Source organism: Dipodomys merriami, unplaced genomic scaffold (genome assembly GCF_024711535.1).
Source record: "Dipodomys merriami isolate MVZ:Mamm:240054 unplaced genomic scaffold, mDipMer1.0.p SCAF_6, whole genome shotgun sequence".
Lineage (NCBI taxonomy): Eukaryota > Metazoa > Chordata > Mammalia > Rodentia > Heteromyidae > Dipodomys > Dipodomys merriami.
The window spans coordinates 67,639,762-67,656,350 of record NW_027206179.1 but is presented as its reverse complement, the minus strand read 5'-3'; the positions used below and the strand labels follow the sequence as shown (position 1 = coordinate 67,656,350).

The window sequence follows — 16,589 nt, the reverse complement described above, 5'->3', positions numbered from 1 at the left end:
ACCTTTCTGGGCTTTACACTGAGAAAGAATACTCCCTCTGTAATTTCAAATGGATCCCCCAGATAAGACAGTCGATGGAGTAGGCAAGCTGTGCTAGACTTCTAGCCTCTGTGTTGAACCCCAGGTATCAATCCACTGAAGATCCAGGGAGGAGTAAGTGCTGTGGTTCAGTTCTCTTTCTCATAGGCACCCATGCCACAAGCTACATTATTATGACTATAACCATCTTAAAAGGCCTATAGGATTTTTCTTTCTCATTTTCTCATTGCAAGTCTTAGTGAAAGTCATAAAAAAAATACATTAACAACCAAATATTTGGTAAGCTAGGTGCCAATTGCTCACATTGTAATCCTAGCTACCCAGGAGGCTGAAATTTCAGGAGGCTGAAATCTGAGTATGGTTGTTCAAAGCCAGCTTGGGCAGGAAAGTCTATGAGATGCTTCTCTCCAATTAACCACGAAAAAGCCAGAAGAGGCACTATGGCTCAAGTAGTAGAGCACTATCCTTAACAGAAAAGCTCAGGGACAGAGGCCCAGGCCCTGAGTTCAATTTCAGGACTGACACAAAAAAGAAAAGAAAAGATAGGGAAAGTCAGATGGAAGAGACAAGGAATCATCTCAGCAACATAGGAATTGTCACTGGTTGGTTAGTTGATTGTTTTATGCCCATATTGGGCTTCAATGCAGAGCCTCATGCTCTTGATTGGTGTTTTCACTCAAAGCTGATGCTCTAACATTTTGAGCCATGCCCATGAGGGGCCATTGGTGTCTTCTGGTAGTGCCCCAGACATGTTTATTAATAATATTATTTTTTATTTTTATGAAGTTTTTTATTGTGAAAATATAGTACACAGGGGTTACAATTACATGAGCAAGGTAATGAGTACATTTCTTATCAAGCATTGTTGCCTCCTCCTTTGTTTTTCACTTACCATTCCTGCCCTCCCATATCCATGACTACACTCCCCCCGCCCCCGCCAAAATTGTAAAATTTGGTTTTTGACATAGCATCTTGTACATTTCATTGTTGCAATGGGTCCACCTGTATCCCTATTTAAACAGTTTGTTTTTTTCTCTTCCGCTCCCCAAATTATATCAACATCAAATACAGTGAAAACAGGGGTTATATCATGGGGGAGGGACATACAAAGCAACAAAAAAATCACCTTACAAATACGTTAGAAACACTAGCAAGAAAGAAAAACACTTAAGTCCTTATCTTGGGGTTCATTTTGCATAACTTATCTGACCTTTTCTGCTTGTCTCAGACATATACTAGTTATTACAAATAAGGGAAACCATGGGACATATGTTTCTTTGGGTCTGGCTTACTTCACTTAATATAATTTTTTCCAAGTCTTTCCATTTCCTAACAAATGGGGCAATGCCATTCTTTCTGATAGAGGTAGAGAATTCCGTTGTGTATATATACCACATTTTCTTGATCCATTCATTTACTGAGGGGCATCTAGGTTGGTTTCCTATCTTAGCTATGGTAAATAATGCTGTAATAAACAGTTGTGCTAGTAGCTTTGGTATGGTCTTGTTTGTGATCATTCAGGTAAATGCCCAAAAGTGGGATTGCTGGGTCATAGGGGAGCTCTATGTAGTGTCTTTTGAGGAACCTCCATACTTTCCAAAGTAGTTGAACAAGTTTACACTCCCAAACATGTTTTATATGGCTCTATTTGCCTTGGTTTGGAGAAAAAAAATATTTTCATTGTTCTTATTAAGGTGTTGTATAGAGCAGTTACCATTTCATAAGTAGGGTACAGTACTTCCTTCACTTTCCCCTACTCCTTTCCTGACCACAAGTTGCATAGTTCATTTCCCACATTTTCAGTGTATACTGAATACCATGACTTAATTTGTCTACCCTTCCTCCTTCCATTTATGCTTCCAGTCTTTGCCCCTTTAAAAAGACAAAAAAAGCAAAAACAAAAGTTTCCATTTCCTGAAGTTCATTTTGATAAGTAGTATTTCAAATGTTCAGAATTCTGTTTCCATAACATGGCTATTGTGAATAGTGCAGCAATGACCATGGATAACGCATGTATACTGTATCTTGTAATGATCTGGGTAGATGCCCAAGGGTGGTATAGGTGGATCATAGGGAAGTCCTATGTTTAGTTATTATTTAACCAACAATATCCAATATGAATTATATCAACATGTTTCAATGAATGATTGTTGAGACATTTTATACATTATAGACATGCTTCCAATCAGTCTATAATCTTTATTTTTTCTATTACATAAAATATTGTACTTGGTGTGTATTTTTCAATTGCAGCACATCTCCATTTGGAATATCCATAAATTTTTCTTCACATTTATTCAGCTTAATGTTTTTCTGTTTTTTCCTCTTGACACCAATACTAGTTTTGAACTCAGGACCTGGGCTCTGTACCTGAGCTTTTTCTTTTCTTTTTTGCTCTAGGCTAGTGCTCTACCACTTGAGCCTCAACTCCATTTATGGCTTTTGTGGTTAATTGAAGATAAAACTCTCACAGACTTTCCTGCTCTGGTGGCTTCAAACTGCAATCCTCAGATCTCAGCCTCCCGAGTAGCTAGGATTACAGGCATGAGCCACAGGTGCCTGGCTAATGTTTTCATTTTTGTTAAAGTTTTATTCTGATTTCTTTCTTTAATATGCCTACAATGGCATTTTAACATAGACACTAGAAAATTCACCATTGCTAGTATAAAATTCAATGCATTTTGGAAATTGCAGAGTTATGAATGTACAATCATATAGCATAAAACAATGTGTTTCAAATAATGTGAATCTATTCCCCAAATAATAACTCTATGCAACAACATAAAACATCCTCCCCCTCCCAGATTCCATTGTGAAGAACTTTGTCTTTTGTCATTGCCCTTACTACTAGCTCTTCTCTTCAGACTTTCAGCTTTAATCATCTTTTTTTTTTCCAGGTTTTATTCTGCTGCTCACTTCCATATCCCCACTGTGGTCTTTGAACATACAAACCAGGTGTCAATGGTTCACACAATCTTAGGAGGTTGAGATCTAAGGATTGTGGTTCAAAGCCAGCTTGGACAGGAATGTTTGTGAGACTCTCATCTCCAATTGTCCACCCAAAAATCCAAAGTGGATCTGTGGCTCAAGTGGTAGAGTGCTAGCCTTGAGGGGAAAAAAGCTCAAGGACAGTGCCCAGGCTTGAGTTCAAGTCCAGGACTGGCATAAACCAAAAAAAAAAAAAAAAAAAAAAAAGCAAAGCAAAACAAAAAACCCATCAAACTCACTATTGCTGGGAGACAGTTCAATACATTTTGATAGATGCACAAATACACTAACATATAGCATGAAATACTGAATATCACTAATGTGATCATACAAAAACTCAAGAATATAAGTAACATATAAATGTACTTCATGAAATAACTAAAACACAAAACAATTATCGTGAGTATAACAAACCTATATTATCTCCCCAAATTCCTTTGTATAGAATTTGCTCTTTTGCACTAACCTTCCCTGGGTCTCTTCCTCCTCTGGCAAACAATAGTCTGCTGATATCCCTAGAATTTGGGTCACTTCTTAGCAGTCTGTGCTGGATCTCTGTCCCTCTAATAATAAAAAAAAATCCTGAGAGAATGCCATCTACCTGTTGTGACCTAATGTGCCATAATAGGACAAGAGCCTCATGTGGACAGCCTTTGATCACTCTGCCGTCTACTAGCAAGGACTTGCAGTAGCAGGGACTGAGTAGCAGGCATGGAATGGCAGAGACAAGGTAGCAAGGACTAGGATGGCAGGGATACGGAGGCAGAGACAGGTAACAGGGACATAGTGTAGGAGGGAGGGAGGGGAATAAGGTGGAGGCAGAGATTGGGAAGGTAAGAACAGGGGGGCAAAAACAGAGGAGCAAGGATAGGTCAGCAGGGATTAGGGTAACAGAGCCAAATGTGGGCCAGAGACGCAGCCCCGCCTTTCTAGATTTGGCTGTAGGATCTTCAGGCAACCTCTACTTCCAAATCCTTCTCCAACAACCCCTGGGGAGACAAGGGTTGTTCAAAGCTTTGCCATCTTGGACAGAAGCTGCAAGATCTCCCTTGCATTGAGGATCTCCAGAAGCAAATGCCCCCATGGCTGTAGGACAGGTCCCACATAGTATGAGTGCCTCAACTCTTCAAAACCTCATTGCTCCTCCCGTGACCTCGGGAGGATCTGGCATGAGCTCAGCAGGAGGGTTCTGGGTGGCTGACAGCTTCTGGCCCTGGCATTCTGGGTGCTCCCCAGCAAGGGGCATTAGCAGCTCCTGAAGCTCCTCCTCATCCTCTCTCTGGGTTGGGCAGGCTGGCTGGCCTGCCTTAGATGAACCATGTCAGTCTCCAGCTCTAATCCATGCTCTGTCTCCTCTGTCATGATACCCATCTGCTCCAACTGCCACATCTTCTCCCTCCATGTTGGGCCCTCCATCTTCACATCCTTTAACTTGTGCTTCTTTTCACTTTGTGGTTTTGGCATCTAGTCCTTTGGGGTTGCCATCCTCTGTCCAATGGTTGTTGGAACATTTGGTTTTGACCTGGAGGTCCACATTCACTTAAGACTTGATGGGGCAGTTCTGTCTGCTCCCGGATTTTCAGCTTCATGCCAGTTTTCTCACTCAAGAGAAATTGCTGCCTCTCCTGCAGCTTTGAGTTGTGGTCCTCTAGGTCACCATAGTTCCTGGTCTTCTTGTGTAGCTGCAGCTTCGCATCATCCAGGTCTTAGTGAGCTCTAAGTTGCTCCTGTCTGTTTGATTATATGTGGTGGAGACTACAATGTCATCTCCAGCTCTATGATGCACTCATGCAAAGCCTGAAGGCAGCTGGAAGACCCTCATGCTCTAAAGCTCTCTAGTTGGCCACTTGCCAGGGCAGAGCCCAAATCACATTACTCTGAGAGCAGAATATGTATTGTTAGCTTGTGGAGGGCACCATCTTTCCTCAGAGCCCCCTGCTCACAGGCCATCATCTGGTGGCGTCTTCTCTGTTTCTCCAGTTGATCCTGCATGTCTCCCTTTTGCTGCATCAAGGAGGTTTTTTTTTCTCCCATTTCCTCCCTGAGCTGCTGGTTTTGCAGATAGCTCAAGGCTAAGGCAGCTGCCAGCTCCTAGAAGTGTCTGTTCAAATTCTCCAGCTTCTCCGGAGATATGGAGCCTGGACATAGATTGGAGACTCAGGTACAATACCATGGACTTGTGGAGAGTTGATCTAGACTCCTGGTATGTGGTAGTCTCATGGTCAGAGTGGTAATGTTAGGACTATTGCTTCTATGTCTTACTTTTTGAGGAACCTCCAGACTGCCTTCCACAGTAGTTAGTTTACCTTTCCCCCAACATTTCAATTGGTTCCTTTTTTTCTACATCCCTGCCAGCATTTGTTATTGTTCAATTTCTTGATGTTGGCCAGTCTAACTGGGGTTGAGGTGGAATTTCAGTTGTCTTGATTTGCATTTCCTTTATGGCCAGGGATGTTGAGTGTTTTCTTATGTGTCTATTTGCCATTTTGTTTACTTCTTCTTAGAAGTTTTTTCTTTAGCTCATTTGCCATTTATTGTTTTTTTAGAGGTTATTTTGAGAGGAAGTAAATTTCTTGAGCTCCTTGTATATTTTGCCTTTAGGTCTTTCTTGGATGTATTGCTGGTAAAGATCTTCTCCCAGTCTATTGGTTGCCTTTTTAGGTTAGTAATTGTGTGTTTTACTGTGCAGATTTTTTTATTTTGATGTTATCCCATTTGTTAAGTCTCTCTCCTATTTGCTGTGCCTGGGAACTCCAAGAAGTGTCTGCCTATGCCTATAAATTCTAATGCTTCTGGTTTAGAGAAAAAATTTAAAGCTACATAAGAAGTACTGCAATGAGACACTCAAACTGGAATCACTTAGGGGTAATTGTCAAAAAAAATCAAGATAAGGTTTGGAAATAAGCTAGGTGTTTGTGGTTAATGTAAGGTCCATTCCTGGATGGCAGGCAGACCCTGTCCAGTACCTGTATTACTTAGGCAAATGGGACACTTGGAAGAGGTCACATCGCATCTGCTGATGTCACATCTGGATCTGATATGGCCATAGCTTTCTCCCACCTGGTTCCACCTAATCTTATCTGGTCCCACCTTCCTTTACCTGGCCACACCTTTCTCCACCCCTACCCTAGATAAGGCCTAGCCCAGGGCCAGACACCTTCTTTGCCAGCCGCAAGGAATGCCAACCTGGCCTGGTTCCAGCAGGTCTACTGAATAAACCTATCCCTTACCTGAATACCATGTGCATGGTTCTTACTCAGCAACCTCTTTTTTAAAACCTAACAGTTTACATCTATAATCCTTCACTACTTGGGAGGATGAGGTCTAAGGATCACAGTTCTTGGAAGCCAGCCCAGGCAGGAAAGTCCATGAGAGTCTTTATCTCCAATTAACCTCCAAGAAAGCCAGAAGTGTGCTCAAGGATATGGTATATGTGCACAATGGAACTCTACTTATCCATCAGAAAGAATGATATTGCACCATTGATAAAGAAATGTTCAGACTTGGAAAAAAATATATGAGGCTAAGTAAGCCAGAGCCAAAGAAACATAGGCTGCATGGTTTCCCTCATTTGTGGTAACTACAGTGTGCCTATCTCTACAACTAAACACACTGAATGATTAACACACACACGCACACGCACACACACACACACACACACACACACACACACAGAGGTTCTGGGACATGATAAATTATATAGGGCTTTATATGTTCACACACTGAATCCAAAGGAGAATATGCATAGGAGTGGTTGACAAAGGTCAATAGCTATGTGCATATGATTTTATAAAATATTTTATGAAATGAACTCCAGGAAAAAAAATGAGACAAATTTTAGCTGCTATTGTGGCTATTTTGTTTTCTTTTCTTGTTGTCCTGTTTGTTAGTCTGTATTTGGGAGGATAATGGGGTACAGAAAAGGTGGAACAAGGACAAACAAATACAACAGTGGTACTCACTAGACACCATGTGGAAAATGAACTGGATATATTACCAGTGGGGATGGGAGGAAAACACTAGGAAAGAGCGAGGAAAATGGAGTTACGGCTCAAAAAGAATTGTATTCATTAGGGCTGGGAAGGTAGCTCAGTGGTAGAGCGCTTGCCTTGCATGCATGAGGCCCTGGGTTCGATTCCTCAGCACCACATAAGTAAAAAGAAAAAAGACAGAAGTGGTGCTGTGGCTGCTGTGACTCAAGTGGTAGAGCGATAGCCTTGAGCTGAAGAGCTCAAGGCCCAGAGTTCAAGCCCTACGACTGGACCCAGAGTTCAGGCCCCACGACCGAACTTCCCCTCCCCCCCTCAATAAAAGAATTGTACTCATTACCTACTACCTGATTCAGGTAAGTGTAACCCCTCTGTATATCAACTCTATAATAACAAATTTAAAAAAAATCAAGTAGACAGGACCTGGTGACTCACACTTGTGATTGTAGCTACTCAGAAGGCTGAGATTTGAGAATCATAGTTCAAAGCTAGCCTGGGCAGCAAAGTCTGTAACATTCTTATCTCCAATTAGCCACAAGAAAATCAGAAATGGAGCTATGGCTCAAAGTGTTTGAGACTACCTTTGAGCGCAAAAACTTAGGGACAGCACCCTGAGTTAAAAAAAAAAAAAAAAAGCCCAGGTTTAGCACCCAGACACTGAGTCCAAGCCTCAGTAGTGGCATAAATGAAAAAACAAAACGTAATCAGAGAGTATTATTCAGTGTTAATACACACATCATAGATTACAGAATTTATGCCAGGGAAAAACTGGAACTGGAGCTGTGACTAAAGTGGTAAAGATAGTCGAGCAAAAACAACAACAACAAAAAAAACAGTGTGAGCCCTTGAGTTCAAGTATCATTGACTGCAAATAAAATTGGGCTAATTTACCTAAAACCCAACAAAGGTGGAATCACCAAGGAATATTATTGGGCATATTTTTGTTGTTGTTGTTGGTCGTGGGGCTTGAACTCTGGGCCTGAGCACTGTCCCTCAGCTCTTCAGCTTAAAGCTACAGCACCACTTCTGGTTTGGTGGTTTATTGGAGATAAGAGTTTCATGGACTTTCCTGCCTGGGCTGGCTTTGAACCGAGATCCTCAGATCTCAGCCTCCTGAGTAGCTAGGATTATATGGGTGAGCCACTGGCGCCTGGCTTATTAGGTATATTTTTTAAAATAAAACTTATGTGAAATAGCTGGGTGTCAGTGGCTCATCTATAATCCTAGCTATTCAGAAGGATAAGGTCTGAGGATCATGATTCCAAGCCAACCTGTGTAGAAAAATCCATGAGACTCCTATCTCCTATTAAATCACCAAAAAGCCAAAAATGGAGGAGTGGCTCAAGAGGTAGAGTACTAGCCTTAAGCACAAAAGCTCAGGGACAGCACCCAGGCCCTTGGTTCAAGCTCCCAGTATGGGCATAGATAGAGATACAGAGATAATAGATATAGATACATGCAAAATTATTAAATTCAAATATCTCAAATAAGCTTTCTAAGCATCACAAAATAAGCAGTGTATTATTGAATAATTAGAATCCAACACCTTTAATGAAATACCTAAATTTAAGAATGAAGGACAGTGGGAGGGAAGGGATGGTAGGGGAAAAACAAAGGAGGAGGCAACAATGCTTGATAGGAAATGTACTCATTGCCTTGCTTGTGTAACTGTAACCCCTCTATACAGTATTTTTACAATAAGAAATGTATAAAAATAAAAAAAGAATGAAGGACAAAACTGCAACAGCAGGGCTGGGAAGGTGGCTCAGTGGTAGAACACTTGCCTTGCACACATGAAGCCCTGGGTTCGACTCCTCAGCACCACATAAACAAAAAGAAAAAAGCCGGAAGTGGCGCTGTGGCTCAAGTGTGGTAGAGCGCTAGCCTTGAGCTGAAGAGCTGAGGACAGCGCCCAGGCCCAGAGTTCAGGCCCCATGACTGGACCCCAAAAACAACAACAACAAAAACTTCAACAGCAAACATAAATACATGGAATATATTTTGATGAATGTACAGGGGAGGTTAGAAATATGAGAAAGTTTTCCTTTTTAAAAATGGTATAGTGCCCCAAAGTAGCATGCCCAAAATAGATGTGGCTTCTCCTTATCCACCTCCTCTTCCACCTCCTCTTCCTCCTCCTCCTCTACCTTTTTGCTGCTGCTGCTGCTTCTGCTGTTCCTCCTCCTCCTCCTCCCACTCCACCTTTTCCTTCTCTTTCTCCACCTTTTGTCCCTCCTACTACTCTACCTTCTCCTTCACCTTCTCCTCCTCCTTTTTCTTTCTCCACTTTCGTCTTCTCCTTCTCTCCCCTTTCCACCTTCTCCTCTTTCTCCACCTTCTGCTCCTTCTCTTCCTCTTCATTCCCCACCTCCTCCTCCTGTTTCCCCTCCTTTTTCCACTCTCTCCTCCTCCTCCTCCTTTGCACCTTTTCCTCCTCTTTCTCCACCTTCTGCCCCTCATCTACATCTTCCTTCCCTACCTTTTCCTCCTCTTTTCTACCTTCTACTACTCCTCCTCTTCTCCACCTCCTCCTCCTCTTCTTTCTCCGCTTTCTTCTCCTCCTCCTCCTCATTCACATCCTCCTCCTGCTTTTTTTCTTCCTCCACTTCTTCCTTCTCATCTTCTACCTACTCCTCATTCTCTTCCTTCTGCTGCTGCTGCTGCTCCTCCTTCTCCTCCTCCTCTTCTTCTTTTTTCTCCTCCCCCTTCTCTTCCCTTTGCATCTTACTTTGGCAAAAACTGCTTGCCCTTGGTAGTGCACAGGGGACTCTTCACATATAGAAGTAATGGCTGTGTGTTCCTTGGATTCCTTATCGGGCAGGGCATGCTCACTATCTGAATGCCACACCTGTTGGGATGCCTCAATTTTTCAATTGCCTAGTCCATTTGACCCAACTCTAGCAAATGAGATCTGGTTGGAGGTCCTAAATCTGGATTCAGGGTGCTAGTTTCTTACCATAAAATTTAACAGATAGCCCCTTGGAAGTGACTGGAGCTTGAGATGTATGGACCAGAGTTGCTGCAGGATCATGACCTGGAGTATCTGAAGTGGTTAATAATGGTTCTTTAGGGCTGGGAATGTGGTTTAGCGGTAGAGTACTTGCCTAGCATGCATGAAGCCCTGAGTTCCATTCCTCAGTACAACATAAATAGGAAAAGCTGGAAGTGGCACTGTGGCTCAAGTGGTAGAGTGCTAGCCTTGAGAAAAAGAAGCTGAGGGACAGTGCCCAGGCCCTGAGTTCAAGCCCCAGCACTGACAAAAAAAATAATCATAGCCCTTCAACTCTGTAAGTTAAAAATGGCCTCCAAAAATACTGAAACAATGAAGGTCTGAAAAAGCTGAAGAAGCAGTGCCTGCCTAGAGAATTTGAAGTAGAGAAAGTAGTGGGATGACATGAGTAGATGGCCAGGAAGAACATCTCCTGCAATGGAAGGGATTTTCACATGCTGATAATACCTGGGAATTGGAAAACCTACATTGTGCCGACTTAATCATGGTTTTCATAAATTCTCAAGAAGCTAGTTTTTCTGCCAGTGAATGTGATGATAACACATCAAATGATAAAAGAGGTACTAGTGACAACTCAAGTGGCTTTGCCAGGGGTCTTGAGCCTGAATGAATAATTGGTGTCACAGAACGCAATGGAGAATTGATATTCTTCATGAAGTGAAAAAATTCCTATGAAGCTGAGTTGGTGCTGGCAAAAGAGGCTATTAAATGCCCTCAAATTGTAACTGCTTTTTATGAATAGAGACTATATTGGCCCAGAAGATTAGAGTTATTATGTGTAAAAATTACATATATGAAATGCATATAACATATACCTTATGAGTCTTGATTTTTGTATTAATGGTGTGAAATAGTAACTATATTTCATAAAATTAAGTTTGATAAAAAGCACATTTTGGCTAATACATTGTTTTCTCATGCAAATACAAGTAATAGAATCTTGTAGGCAGATACATAATAAAACATTAGCTTATAAAGCAAGTAGAGCAATGATGAAGAGAACAGAACTACTATTGTAAAATCATATCTTAACACATGATTCTGTTAACATAGTATGGAACAAATTTGTTGGACATAGAAGTAATCATTTTCTTATAAAATAGAAGTACATTATTTGAAAATGTGACAGATAAGCATCTTCAGGTTAACATCAAGCCCTAAAATATCCAGAAGTATACATGATAAAATATACCTTCTATATAACATATGTTGAATAGAAACAGATAACTAAACAAAGCATGCCCTTAGCATATTAATGCATTAAAATTAAGAGGATTTGGCAATATAGTAATGTGAAGGTAGGAATTTGGTTTATTTTTAAAATATAATAGTAAGAAAGCAAAAGATGGAAGAGAGCATAATATTCTCAAAACTGTGAGAAATGGAAGGGGTGACTTTTATCAAGAGGCATTGTATTCATAAACTGATATGTTATATTGATAACTTTTTGTACAACCACTTAGGAGATATTTAAAAAATTATATTTAAAAAACAGTGAATAATAGGAGTAAGTACAGATTCAATTGGAAGCACTGAAAATACACAGAATAAAACTCAAATTTAGATGGCGACTATAAATTGCAATGTCTTTAACACTACAAAAGAATTTTTTAATCAATTTTTTAATTGCAGATACCAGAGGTTTATGTTTATAATCCTAGCTACTCAGGAGATTGAGATTTGAGGATTGTGGTTCAAAGGCAGCCCAGTCAGGAAAGTCTGTGAGACTCCATTTAACCACCAAAAAGCCAGAAGTGAAGGTATAGCTCAAGTGATAAGAGCACTAGACTTGAGCCAAAAAAGCTAAGGAGGCTCCCAGGCCCCGAGTTCAAGCCCCAGGACTGGCACAAAAGAAAGAAAATACTGATCCATTGAAGTAATTCCTATCACACAAACTGTCACAAGACAAATAGTACAGAACTGCCCCTCTAAATGCTCTTTGCATTTTAGGAAACACCTATGTTTAGTGGGCAAAAGGTTCATCTCTCCTACAATGTGCTTTACTTCTACTTCCATGCAGAGAATTTTGCTCTGCCCTTAAGATGATGTAGCAATGTGGGGGGAAAATGCAACCTAATGGTTATTCCTGCACTGGAATCCAAGATGGAGAGCCACCATGACATCCCCTTGCTTCTATGGTACACAGGCAGGAAGTTGAACACATTGCTGAGGTGCCCAGCATGCTGAATGTCAGAAACTTGGCTTCACTGAAGGTGTCAAGCAAGTTTCTGCCAAAAAAGACACAGTGAAACTGGCCAGTGCCTGGACAGTGCCCAGGTATCCCAGGACACCATACAAGGCAGTGATGGAGGACTTGTTGCACAAGATGGTGATGTGGCCATGTTCTGAGTGTGCCTCTATATCAATAATGGGGGAGATATTCCCACCCAAATTCCATAGAGTTATTTGGATCAAGGTACAGATGGCGATGATGAAGTTAGGTTTCCCTAATATCAGCAACTGCTGCATTCTTCTCCCTGGAGAAATGACCTTGAAAGTCAGAATCACAGTAGTGGTTTTGGCCAACATAGTAGAAAGGGTCAGAGTTTATACAGTTCCAAATGTGGTCTGCTGGAGGATGCAAAGGGCTGTGTTGGGATGACCAAGAACTAGCAAAAAAGAGAAAACAGCAGGTGAGGGAGATGAGCAAGAGGTAGCTGAGAGTCCAGTTACTGACCTTGACAATGGGCTTGTCTTGATGGGTCACAAAAAATCCCAAGGACAGTAACTGTGAATGCAGAGAAGCAGAGAGCCAAGCAAGCCAGAGCCATCCCCATTGTCTTCATAAGTCAGAAAGCTTACTACTTTTACCAGCAGGCAGTGATTTTGTTCTATATTGGCATACTGGTGACCTAGACACTGGTCCATCTCTGGTGAGGAGTCAGAATTATCATTAGCACTTGGTCAGCACTTCCATTTCTCCATAGCCCCCTTACCTAAAGCAGTTAGTTACTACATTAGACAAATTATATAATTATTGCTTTAGACCCTAAATAATGCTGAGTAGGAAATACCTCTAAATGAATGCTGTATGTGTTCTTTTGGGAGTTATTGTGTGTGTGTGTGTGTGTGTGTGTGTGTGTGTGTGTCTTAAATTCAGGGCCTTATACTTTTATAAGGGCTGGCCCCTTAAGCCACGGATCCACTTCCAGCTTTTTAGTGGCTAGAGTTAAGAATCTCATGGAGTTTCTTCTTGGACTGGCTTTAACCTTGATCCTCAGATCTCAGCCTCCTAGAGTAACTAGGATTTTATCCTCAAGCCACCAATGCCCTACCCCTGCCTGTATTCTTTTGTTTTTGTTTTGTTTCTGGTACTGTGGCTTAAACTCTGGGCCTGCCTGGGCACTGTCTCTGGGCTTCTTGCTCAAGCTGAGCACTCTACCACTTGAGCCACAGGGCCACTTCTGGAGTTTTTGAGTAGTTTATTGGAGATAAGAGTCTCACAGAGTTTCCTGCCAAGGTTGGCTTTGAACTGCAATGCTCAGATCTCAGCCTCCTGAGAAGCTAGGACTACAGGCATGAACCATCAGCACCCAGTTCTTACCTGTGTTTTTAAACTATCATTTTTTCTCAGGATTTGCTTTTCACCTGACTGACATTATTCTTCCATTCTCAAAAAGTCTAAAACATAGACCTATATCATTTTGAGCATGGATTGTTCTCTCAAAGTGGCATGCTGAATTGAAACCCTTTTGTACAACTACTATGTTGCACACTCACTAGACACTATGTTGAAAATGAATTATACAACTTGTGGTTGGGGACAGGAAGAAAAAAACTAGGAGAGTGAAGGAAGAAGGGGTGACATTGTCCCAAAGAAATGTATTCAATTCTTATGAAACTATAACCCTTTTTTATATCACCTTTATAATAACAATTAAAAATTTTTAAAGATAATGTCTGTCTGCTATGGTCTATGCTTATTCATTCAAAAGTAGACATTTCACTTATTCAGAAATGTGAGCACACACAATATGAGGAGATAAACTGATAAATTCTAGGGAGTAGTAATCATCAGGTGAATGCCTTCCAATCTAATAGCAAGCTATAGTTTTCTTCTCAAACATTGAGATTTGATGGCAGTTGCCTGAGTTACTACATTAATTTGGAGAATATTGTTTTCTGAGTCCTTCCAGATACATGCTTTGAGCCTACCGTTATTCCACTGTTTTTTCTACACGATTTCTAATTCCATGAGTCAGAATTTTTATTTCCAGGTATTTTATAGTAGCCATCTGTAACAAGTTCATTGATGCCCTTTTGCCTCTCTGAGCAGCACTGTGGCAGTTGGCAAGAACAAGTGCCTTAGGAAAGGTGGCAGAAGGGTGATATGATGGAGAGTTAGAGATGAATTAGAGTATTTGACTTGCCCTGTATAAGGCAGACAATGAATGAATCTAATGATATGATGGGGAATTAGAAATGAACTGTAGTATTTAAACTGTGAAGTGAATGACGAATGGATTTAAAATATGAATGTAACTAAGCTTCCTGTGGATAAGACTTTCTTGGTACCTAATAAGTTAGCTTTTGTAACCCTACCACTGCCCTTTCCTGAACCCGGAGTGCCCCAACTAAGCTGAGCCATTAACATCCTTTGCTTTATTCCTGGAGCTTCCTGGGGAATCAGAGGCACTCCCAGCTCAGGTCGGAAGCAGATGGTATCCTTGGGTGGGAAGCTCATACTTAAAGCTGGCGCAGCTGTTGGTTGGAATCTGAAGAATAGCTTTGACTCATGATTGTACCTCCCCTTCTCCTCCTCTCCCCCCCCCCCAATGCCGAGTAAGGTTTAAAAGGCCAAGGTGGAACCCGGCGCCAGTAGCTTACACCTGTAATCCTAGCTACACAGGAGGCTGAGATCTGAGGATCACGGTTCAATGCCAGCCCGGGCAGGAAAGTCTGTGAAACTCTTATCTCCAATAAACCACCAGAAAACCGGAAGTGGCGCTGTGGCTCAAGTGGTAGAGCGCTAGCCTTGAGCTGAAGAGCTGAGGGACAGTGCCCAGGCCGAGTTCTAGCCCCATGACCAACAAAAAAATAAAAAAGAAAAGGCCAAGGTGGGCCACCTCCTGGGCTGTCTCCTGGGAATCTGACCTCAGGTACAGTCCTGACTCATCTGTGTTCCATCCCTCAATAAGATCTTCTACGTTTTAATTGCTGGTGGTGTGGTCCCCTTCTACAAGGGGAGCCAAGAAGACAGAAGTAGGATCCATTTTCTCAGAAAGATTGGCATGAAGCAGAAGCACCAGCTATATTCAATGTAATAAATAACAGGAAAACACTAGTCATGAGGACTCAAGGAATCAAAATCGCATCTGTTGGCCTGAAGGATCCAGTGTTTGAAGTTGCCTGGCTGATCTGCAGAACAATGAAGTGGCATTTAGAAATTTCAAGCTAAATACTGAGGTGTTCAGGGCAAGACTGCCTGACCAACATCCATGACATGGATCTCACCTGGGACATAGTGTGCTTCCTGGTCAGAAAACAACAGGCCATGATTGAAGTTCATGATGATGTCAAGACTGAAAATGGTTATTTGCTTCATCTGTTCTGTGTTGGTTTTACTAAAAAAAAAACAAAACACTACAGCCAGACATCAAGAGGTCTGCCAAATCCAGAAGAAAATGATGGAAATCATGACTGGAGAAGTGCAGACAAATGGCTTGAAAGAAGTAGTTAACACCTTGATTGCAGACAGCATTGGGAAAGACATGGAAAAGGCTTGCAGGTCTATTTATCAATAATGTCTTTGTTAGAAAAGTAAAAATGCTGAAGAAACCCAAGTTTGAACTGGGAAATCTCATGAACCTTCACGGTGAAAAGATGGTAGTTGTGGAAAAACTAGTGGGGATGAGACTGGTGCTAAAGTTGAGTGAGTTGATGGATATGAATCATCAGTCCAAGAAGAGTTGAAAAGCTCAGAGACAGCACCCAGGCCCAGAGTTGAAGGCCCATGACTAACAAGAAATAAAATGATGGTAGTGGATATATTGATACATTGACCACTGAAGAACAAATATTGATGTTGAAAGATCTATAGATCTATTTATCTTTTTCTAGGTTTATCAAATTTCTTCTGTACCATCAAGATGAATGCACTTTTCACAGACTGCCAGGGAAAACACGATCATTATTGTACATTTACCAGCCACACAGGGAGAACCACTCTCTCTGCCTCTGCAGGACATCTGCAGGAATTAGCATCCATACCTCATTGTGCAAAAGCCAATGAGAAAAGAAGGCCACAGCAGAGCCTCACCCCCTGAGGTCTCCTCATACCTGGTCCTGAGTCTTATGTAACAATCAGGATGCTCCAAGGACAGCAGCCTGTGATTCTAAGCCAATGCCAGTGTTGGCGTCATCTCCAGAGGCAAAGGCCCTGGTGGCTCCCCCGAGGCTCTCCTTTTCCCTTCTAGAATACATATGCTGTATTCTCTCTGTTCCCACTGCAGGAGGCTGCATGCCTGCCTCAGCCCCACCCCAAGGCTGCATTGAATGAAAAGTTTGTTGCTGCTGGGAGGATCCTGGAGGCCTATGCAAACGCCTGCAACTTCCAGGACTGT

General features: G+C 41.7%; 1 pseudogene; it reads left to right on the top strand.

Moving 5' to 3' along the window:
* The first annotated feature begins 12,587 nt into the window (after positions 1-12,587).
* LOC138814326 (small ribosomal subunit protein eS1 pseudogene) lies at positions 12,588-16,166 on the top strand (annotated as a pseudogene).
* The last annotated feature ends 423 nt before the right edge of the window (positions 16,167-16,589 follow it).